The following is an 8,737-nucleotide window of genomic DNA, read 5'->3' on the forward strand; positions in this document are numbered from 1 at the left end:
TCTGCTGAGGTTTATGAAGAGCGAACAGGCCCTAAGGAGATATGGGAATCAGGACCGCCACAAGGGGGCAGCAGAGAAAACAGGAAAGGGAGAAAGCCGAGTTGAGGGGGTTATGGGGTGGGGAGAGACGGCTAAAGAAAAATAAGGACTCTGACTTTGCAGGAAGCAACGTTTACAAGACAACCGTGAATTTTATTAATTTTCATATTTTGAAGTCCAAAAGGAGTCCTGGGGTGGCGCCAATAGCTAAGCACTCAACTACCAATCAAAGAGTTGGTGGTTTGAATCCACCTCGGGGTGCCTTGGAAAAAACGATCCTGCAACCGGCTTCCAAAAAAATCAGTCACTTAAAACGTATGGAGCACAGTTCTACTCTGACACCCACGGGGTCACTGAGGCAGTCAACCCCAACCAGAGGGCAGCTGCTGGCTTTTGTTTTAAGCTCAAATGAATGTCCAAGTGACTTGTTAGAATTTAAATGCTATCCTCTGAATCCTATATAGAAAATAAACCAATGAAAAATAAAATAGTAAATGCCATTTGAAATGTGATCCAGGGCCATTCAGTGAATTTCAGCTCTATGTTCCTATGAACAGCTCTGTAGCATTAGGTCTTTCTCCTGCAGAATCACTGGGTGGGTTTGAACTACCACCATTTTGGTGATCAGAGAAAGCTTAACCATTGCACCACCAGGGCTCCTTTAATAAAGCACCAGGGATAAGAGGCGCCCTGGTGGTACCTTGGGTTAAGCATTGGGCTGCTAACCACAAGGTCAGCAGTTCAAATCCACCAGAATGAGGAGGCTTTCTGCTCCCATAAAATCTCAGAGACCCTATAGAGCAGTTCTATTCTGCCATGTTAGGATCATTGTGAATTGGAATCAACTCAGTGGAAGTGAGCAGGGTGTGAACTAAGAATTACTGTAAGAAAGATACGTGTGTGTGCGAGAACCTCTATATTTTGATGATAATACTTATGTAGTCGTTGAAATTAATTTTAGATTGGAAAGTTCAGTCTGATAAGGTTGTCAAATCCTCCCAGAAACCTTTAAATATTTCATGCAATTCTGATGAAAATGCCAACAGGCTTCCTGGGGAAACTGACAAGCTCATTTTGTATTTTTATGAAAACAAAGGACCAAGAAGCTCTTGATAAGAGCAAGGTGAAAAGATAGGCGATGTTACTGTCTAGACTAGGTGGCTGTTTAAATATCATCAAACAGTAAGCTCTGATTTATGGTGACATGGGGAGTTCCAAGGTGTGGCTGGTGAGTTTTGAACTGCAGACCTTCTGGTTCAAACCCACCTTGTGGTCTAGTGCTTTATCCCACAGCGCCACACCAGGGCTCCAAAGTCTACATGTTATTAGTTCAAGGATACTGTTGTATGTCCTCCCGTCATAGAAACTCTGAACAGGGCTTCCAAGAGTGACTGGTGGGTTTGAACCACCAACCTTGCAGTTACCAGTCCAGTCCTTATCCTACAGCACTATACCAGGACGCTCAAGGTGGTGGTGGTTGTGTGCCATGAAGTCGGTTCCAACTCACTGTGACCCTGTATAGGGTTTCTGAGGCTATAAATCTTCATAGGAACAGAAAGCCTCATCTTTCTCTCTTGGAGCACCTGGTAGACTTGAACTGCTGACCTTGCCCAACTCATAACCCATTATATGATACCAGGTTTCCTTCTCAAGGATATAGGCTAAGGGCCATCAAGTCAATTTGGACCCATAGCGACCCTGTATAGGGTTTGCGAGGAGTGACCAGTGGGTTTGAATTGTTAACCTTCTGATGAAAAGTCCAGTGCTTATCCTTCAGTACCACACCAGGACTCAAGGATACTTGAAGTGCCACTCAGTTGATTCCAACTCACAGTGACCTTGTATAGGGTTTCTGAGAAGCTGGTGGGTTTGAACTGCTGACCTTGTGGTTCACAGTCCACTGCTGATCCTACAGTGCCACACAAGGATAAAAGGCGGCTTCAAAAACTGGGGGGCAGGGAAATGGATTAAGAGATAATGGAATTTTCCATGAACTCTTTGAAGCCCCTTCCTGTGAATGATTCTATGAGCAAAATACTGAATGATGCAGAAAGCATTAAAAGAAGATGGAAGGAATATTCAGAGTCAATGTACCAAAAAGAAATGGTCAATGTTCTACCATTTTAAGAGGTAGCATATGATCAAGAGCCAATGATACTGATAGAAGTCCAAGGTGCATTGAAAGCATTGGCAAAGAACAAAGATAGATGGAATACAAATGGAAATCTTTCAAGAAAGCGAGGCAGCACAGGAGGCACTCACTCATCTATGCCAGGAAATTTGGAAGTATCTGGTTAACTGAGTGGAAGAGATCCATATTTGGGCCCATTCCAAAGAGAGGTGACCCAATGGAATATGGAAATCATCATACAGTACCATTGATATCCTATGTGAGTAATGTTTTACTAAAGGTAATACAGAAACTGCTGCAAGCATACATTGACCGAGAACTTCCAGAGGTTCAAGTCTGATTCAGAAGAGGACATGGAATAAGGAATATCATTGCTGACATAAGATGGATCTTGGCGGAAAGCAAAGGATACCCAAAAAGATGTTTGCCTGTGTTTTATTGAAAACATAAAAGCTTTCAGTTGTGTAGATCATGACAAGCTATGGACCACATTGCAGAGAATAATATTCCAGAACACTTAATTGTACGCATGAGGAACCTGTACATAAACCAATAGGCAGTTGTTCGAACTGAACATGAGAACACTGAATGGTGTAAAATTAGGAAAGGTGTATGCCACAGTTGTATTCTTTCACCATACTTATTCAACCTGTATGCTAAACAAATAATCCGAGAAACTAGATTATATAAAGAAAAACATAGCATCATGAAGACTCATTAACAACCTGCGATATGCAGATGATGCAACCTTGCTTGCTGAAAGTGAAGACGACTTAAAATATTTACTGTCGAAGATCAAAGATCACAGCCTTCGGTATGGATTACATCTCAATGTAAAGAAAACAAAAATCCTCACCACTGGACCAATAAACATTCTTATCAATGGAGAAAAGATTGAAGTAGTCAAGGACTTCATTCTTCTTGGATCAACTATGAACACTCAAGGAAGCAGCAGTCAAGAAATCAAATGACATAATGCATTAGGCAAATCTGCTGCACAAGACCTTTTTAAAGTGTTGAAGAGCAGAGATGGCAGCTTGAGGACTAAGGTGCGCCTGCCCCAAGCCATGGTATTTTCAATAACCTCATACGCATGCAAAAGCTGGACAGTGAATAAGGAAGATCGTAGAATTGATACCTTTGAGTTATGGTGTTGGAGGAGAATATTGAAAGTGCCATGGGCTGCCCAAAGAACCAATAGATCCGTGTTGAAAGAAGTGCAGCTGGAGTGTTCCTTGGAGGCCAAGATGGCCAAACTTCATCTCTCAAATTTAGGACATATTGTCAGGAGGGACCAGTTGCTGGAGAAGGATATCATGTTTGGTAAGGTGGAGGGTCAGAGAAAAAGAAGACCCCCAACAAGATGGATTAGCCACGTGGCAACAGTGGTGAGGTTAGCCCAGGATCGAGCAGTGTTTCGTTCTGCTGTGCAGAAGGTCACTATGGGTCAGTACCGACTCAATGGCACCTAACAACAACATTAACTGCAAGGCTGACTGTTCAAACCCACCAGCTGCTTATTTGGAAACCCAATACAAGGTCGCTATGGATCAGAACTGGCTCCATGGCACTTAAAATCTAATTTTAAAACCTATGTTTGTATATGGAATTCTTAGTTTTTTATTTTATATTCATTTTTATTTTTGGTTGTTGTTTTGTTCTATAAAAGGTATCAGTCTGACAATGGTTGGAAGTTTGTTTTGTTTTTTTAAATGATGCACAGATGCAGTGAAATAGAAACATTAAAATTCCCGCTCCCCTCCATATCTAATCAGTAAAAGACACCGGAGAGTTAAATAAAGTAAGACACAAAATGAGAGATGATTGCAATATATTGCAAGGGAGTTATTTTTTTACATTCTAAAAATTAGGTAAAAAAACAGGTGAAAGATCAAACTAAAGAATTAAAAATGTGAGGGAATTACAAAACAAACCGAACACTTTATAAGGGTTCCTAGCGTTCTTAGCATATGAGACGCGCTCAGCCTCGTGATCATTGTGGAACTAAAACCCAGGCCGCCATTAAACTCTCAAACTGTTCCAGTATCACCCCCACCCCTTGGAAAACTCTAGGGCCACATCCACTAAAGTTAACTAGGCCTACAATCTCACCCCTGGTAATAGGAATCCCCAGAAATACCCACGTGCAGCCCAAATGACAAGAACAAGTACCCACACAGTGTACACAAAACACAATCCCTCCACCAACACTTGAATACACGAACGATGGCGTGCGCGTCCCAGCAGTGGGAGAGGCCTCAGCCGGAAAGAGCCACTCAGCTTCCGGTTCCGGCGCATTGACGCACAACATGCCAGGAATAGTGAGTGCTCCCATCTAGCGCCTCATGGGGTCGTACGAGGCTGCAGGCACGCCCGACTGGTTAAACTCAGTTGAGTAGGGTTCAAATGGACAGTTGGTACCCTCTTCGTATTCAGACTTAACGGAGATGTCAGGAGGTTCGCAGAAGAACCTCATGGCATCAGAGGATCGCCAGGGCTCCGGAGAGAAGCCCTCGGCCCAGGTGTACTGGGTGTAAACTTCCGGGGAAGCCTGATAGGGGCTGGAGCCGCCAGTGGATTCTGCTCCTGGGGAGATGTCGGCAGGGACTGGAGAGTACACGTTGGAGGGCCTTCGGCCTTTCCGGACAGGCTGTGGTTGTTTTCCTTGCTGTCGCTGCTCCCGAGTACACTTAGAGCGGCGATTTTTGAACCATACCTGGGGGAAGAAAGGGAACAGTGAGGCATGATTGGGTGGGTGGATGAGGCTCACGCATGCTCATCTGTGGTGGTTATGTGCCATGGAGTCGGTTCCGACACATAGCGACCCTGTATAGGATTTCCGAGGCTGTAAATCTTTACGGGAGCAGAAAGCCTCATCTTTCTTCCTCGGAACAGCTGGTAGTTTCAAACTGCTGACCTTGAGGCTGGCAGCCCAACTCGTAAACACTACGCTACCAGAGCTCCTTCCAACCCCAACTAGAGGGTCCCTAGAGTGCACTTGGCTGCTAACCTAAAGGTTGGTGGTTCAAACCCACCCAGAGGAGTTCTGGAAGCCAGATTTGGCCATCTGCCTCCTCGAAAACCCCATGGAGTACTCCGGCACGTGGGGTCGTCATGAATTGGAATGAACTGGTCAGCAACTGGCTTGGTTTGGGGGAATTCAGGAAGGACAAGGAGAGGTTGAAAGGAGGTTAATAGGCATGAATAGGAAGGTAAGGGATACCGGGAAGCATAGGGAGGGGCCCGGCGGTTGCCGCAGGGTCAGAAGAGAATTGAGTATGTTGTTGTTATGTGCTGTAGAGTCGATTCTGACTCATAGTGACCCTGCATAGGGTTTCCGAGGCTGTAAATCTTTACGGGAGCAGCTGTAGAGTCGATTCTGACTCATAGTGACCCTGCATAGGGTTTCCGAGGCTGTAAATCTTTACGGGAGCAGAAAGCCTCATCTTTCTCTCGCGGAACAGCTGGTAGTTTCGAACTGCTGACCCTGAGGTTCACAGTCCGATTCGTAACCACTATGCTACCAGAGCTCCTTGAACTGAGTCTAGGGAGACCTCAAAGGTATCACTCTAGGGCTGGCTATGCTTGCTGGTTTGGGACGTCACGGGGTTGAGTGGGTCCCTGGGTCCCAGGTCCACACCTAGCGTGGGACGGAACACAGGACCCGGCCGTAGTGCACCCCAGGGAGGTCGCGTGGGGGAGCGTCTGAGGCCAGTGCGGCCCAGGTCAGACCTGAACTTGATGTCGCTGAACGCCGATTTTGTCAGCCAGAGCCTGCCGCTCTTCGTAGTCGACGTAGTGACTCTTCTGGAAGTGAGACTCTAGCACCTGCAACTGCTCGTGGGTATAAACGGTTCGGTCTTGGCGCTTCTGCGAAGGAAGCTGGCATGGCTCAGTGTCTGCAGGAAGGACACTCAGTGTCAGACAAGCCCTCCGGGGACCCTACAACCCTGATCCCCGCCCCCACCCCCTTTTGGCCCTGGCAGCCTGGGCTTCAGTATCTTTGAAATGGGTGAAGTAACCGCTACTGTAAGATTGTAGGACCCACAATGGGGTGAGGCAGGGCAGGGAGGGTTCCCCACACCGGAGCAACCCAGGCAGTGCCTGACTCTGTCCCGACTTCTCCTTACCCTGCGCCTGTATCCAATGACTGATTCCAGCTGAGACTAGCCGGGGGCCACTGGTAGCCAAGTTCACCCCACACATCTGAATTCCAGCCCCAGCACCCCATTACACAGTGCAGGTATCGGTCCAAGAGAAGCCTTTTCCAGGGCCCAGGGCGCCTCTCTCCTGCCTCCACACAGAACCCCCATTATCGTCCGGGCCCCTCAGCCTCCTTTCCCGCGTACTTACTAATAGGAATCTTGGGCTCCTGATCCGACATCCTCCCCTCCTGCTCTAGTCTCTATGAGATTAATTCTCTTGTCGAGGTCCAGCTGGGTTTTAACCTCTCATCCTTTGTTTTGTGCCCACCCAGACCCGCCTTGCTGGTGCAGGACCCTCCCCTCCAGCCCCACCTTGCAGATCGTCTTCTAAAGAAGGTGATGATCAATTAATCCTTTCTTTATTAAACAGCACTGGGTGGGGCAACCGAAAATGCTGACTCTTGGCTGCTGGCTAAGGTTGGGGGTTGGAGTTGATCCAAATGCAGCTAAGAAGAAAGGCCTGGTGATCTACTCAGTCCCTGAAAACCTTTAGGAAGCACCGTTCCATTCTGACACGTCCGTGGTGACCATGAGTCAAGGCCAACTCAGTAGCCACAGACTTTGCTACCTGCCTGCCTGCCTGCCCAGTGTTGCGAGCTGGGGTCCCACTTGAGGGTGGTTCTCATCCTATTGTCGAGACAAATAGGGAGATGAGTGGGAATCATTCCACACATGATTTGGGATTCCTTCCGGGAATCATTCTTCATTCTGTCCCACCCTTGGGAACTCCACCTTCTCAACACAAGGAGATCTCTTTTCTCCCATTTCTCTGCCCACCTTCTCTGACCAGGTCCCGTACCATCTTCTCCTTCTTGAATGGCCCCACGGCCACTCTTTTTCCTATAGTCTGTTCTGAAAGTTTCCCCCCAAATATCCAGGTAGAGAGGGGACCCTCATGACATGTTGACCTTGTGTTGGTTGGGTTTCCATCCTGGATTTCCCCCGGGGACTCAGGTGAAGGACTGGTGATTTCTCCTTATTAGTGATTCAGCTGACTTCTGATTTATCCATTTAACTCAAGAACTTGGTTCACTTGGAACCGTCCTCTGTCTAAACACTAGACTGGACTCACCTTCTCTTTGCCAAGGTCAGGGAAGAAAACAACTTCAAACATTCATTCTCCAGGAAGCTATTACTAGAGTCAATAGAAGAAGAAAATCAAATATGAAATGAAATGAAACATACAAATGTTCTTAGAGGTTTACCCTCTCTCTTAGATTGTTACATAACAGTTCATAGTGACATTCTCCCATAACTGAACAGGGCCTTCAAAAAGTTTGTGGGGAAATTTCATTATCTTTCCATTTAATTTTTCCACTAACTTTTTGAAGTCCCTTTATATTCTGTTCCCAGGAAGGGTCTGGAGACACATCGGTCACCAAGACAGTGTCTCTGCTGTCTTGATCTACAGGTCTACAATTGATTAAGCATGCTTGGCTACTAACCCAAAGGTTGGAGGTTTGAGACCACTCAGAGGAAGAAAGACCCAGTGATGTACTTCAAAAGATCACAGCCTTTGGGAACCCTGATGAAGCACAATTCTGAAATACATGTGGCTCCCATGAGCTGAAATCTGGTTGCTAGTTAAGAGGTCATATCGTTAGCACAGCCTATCCCCAGGTTACAAACATCTGGAGATGTTTCTAAGCATGTGTTTAAGTTGAATTTGTATGTAAGTCAGCGCAGATGCATCTGTGTGTTGTTTTAATAGTGTCTACATGATACATTTTAAAACATTTTATTGAGAATTGAATGAAGGCTTAGAGAGCAGATCATCAGTTTTACACTCAACAAATCCTAGCCTTCGTTTCATTACAATGATTGCAATCACCTCCATGTACCATCAATAAATAGTATTGATCTCTATTCTCTTTAACTCTTGCCTTCCTCCTGTCTTCTGCTATACATATGGTTCTTACTTTACTTACTTTAGTACAGGGTTGTTGTTGTTGTTATTAAGTGCCATCGAGTCGGTTCCAACTCATAGTGACCCCTGTACAGAGTTTCCCAGGAGCCGCTGGTGAGCTTCAACCGCCGACCTTGCGGCTCAGACCAACTTTGCAGTCTAGTGTTTTAACCCGCAACGCCACACCAGGACTCCTAGTGCAGGAGTGGGGAAACTTTTAGATGCCAAGGGCCATTTGGATATTTATAACATCATTTGCGAGCCTTACAAATGATCAACTTAAAAATTAGCCCTTTATATTTGGTCATTTAATTAGCTCTTCCTGATGTGATAGCTGGAGTCCTAGGGTGGTGCTGTGTTGTTGTTGTTGTTAAGTGCCGTCGAGTCGGTTCCGACCCATAGCGACCCTGTACAGGGTTTCCGAGGGTGTAAATCCTTACGGGAGTAGAAAGCCTC

Source organism: Chrysochloris asiatica, unplaced genomic scaffold, assembly GCF_000296735.1.
Source record: "Chrysochloris asiatica unplaced genomic scaffold, ChrAsi1.0 scaffold00116, whole genome shotgun sequence".
In the NCBI taxonomy this organism is placed as follows: domain Eukaryota; kingdom Metazoa; phylum Chordata; class Mammalia; order Afrosoricida; family Chrysochloridae; genus Chrysochloris; species Chrysochloris asiatica.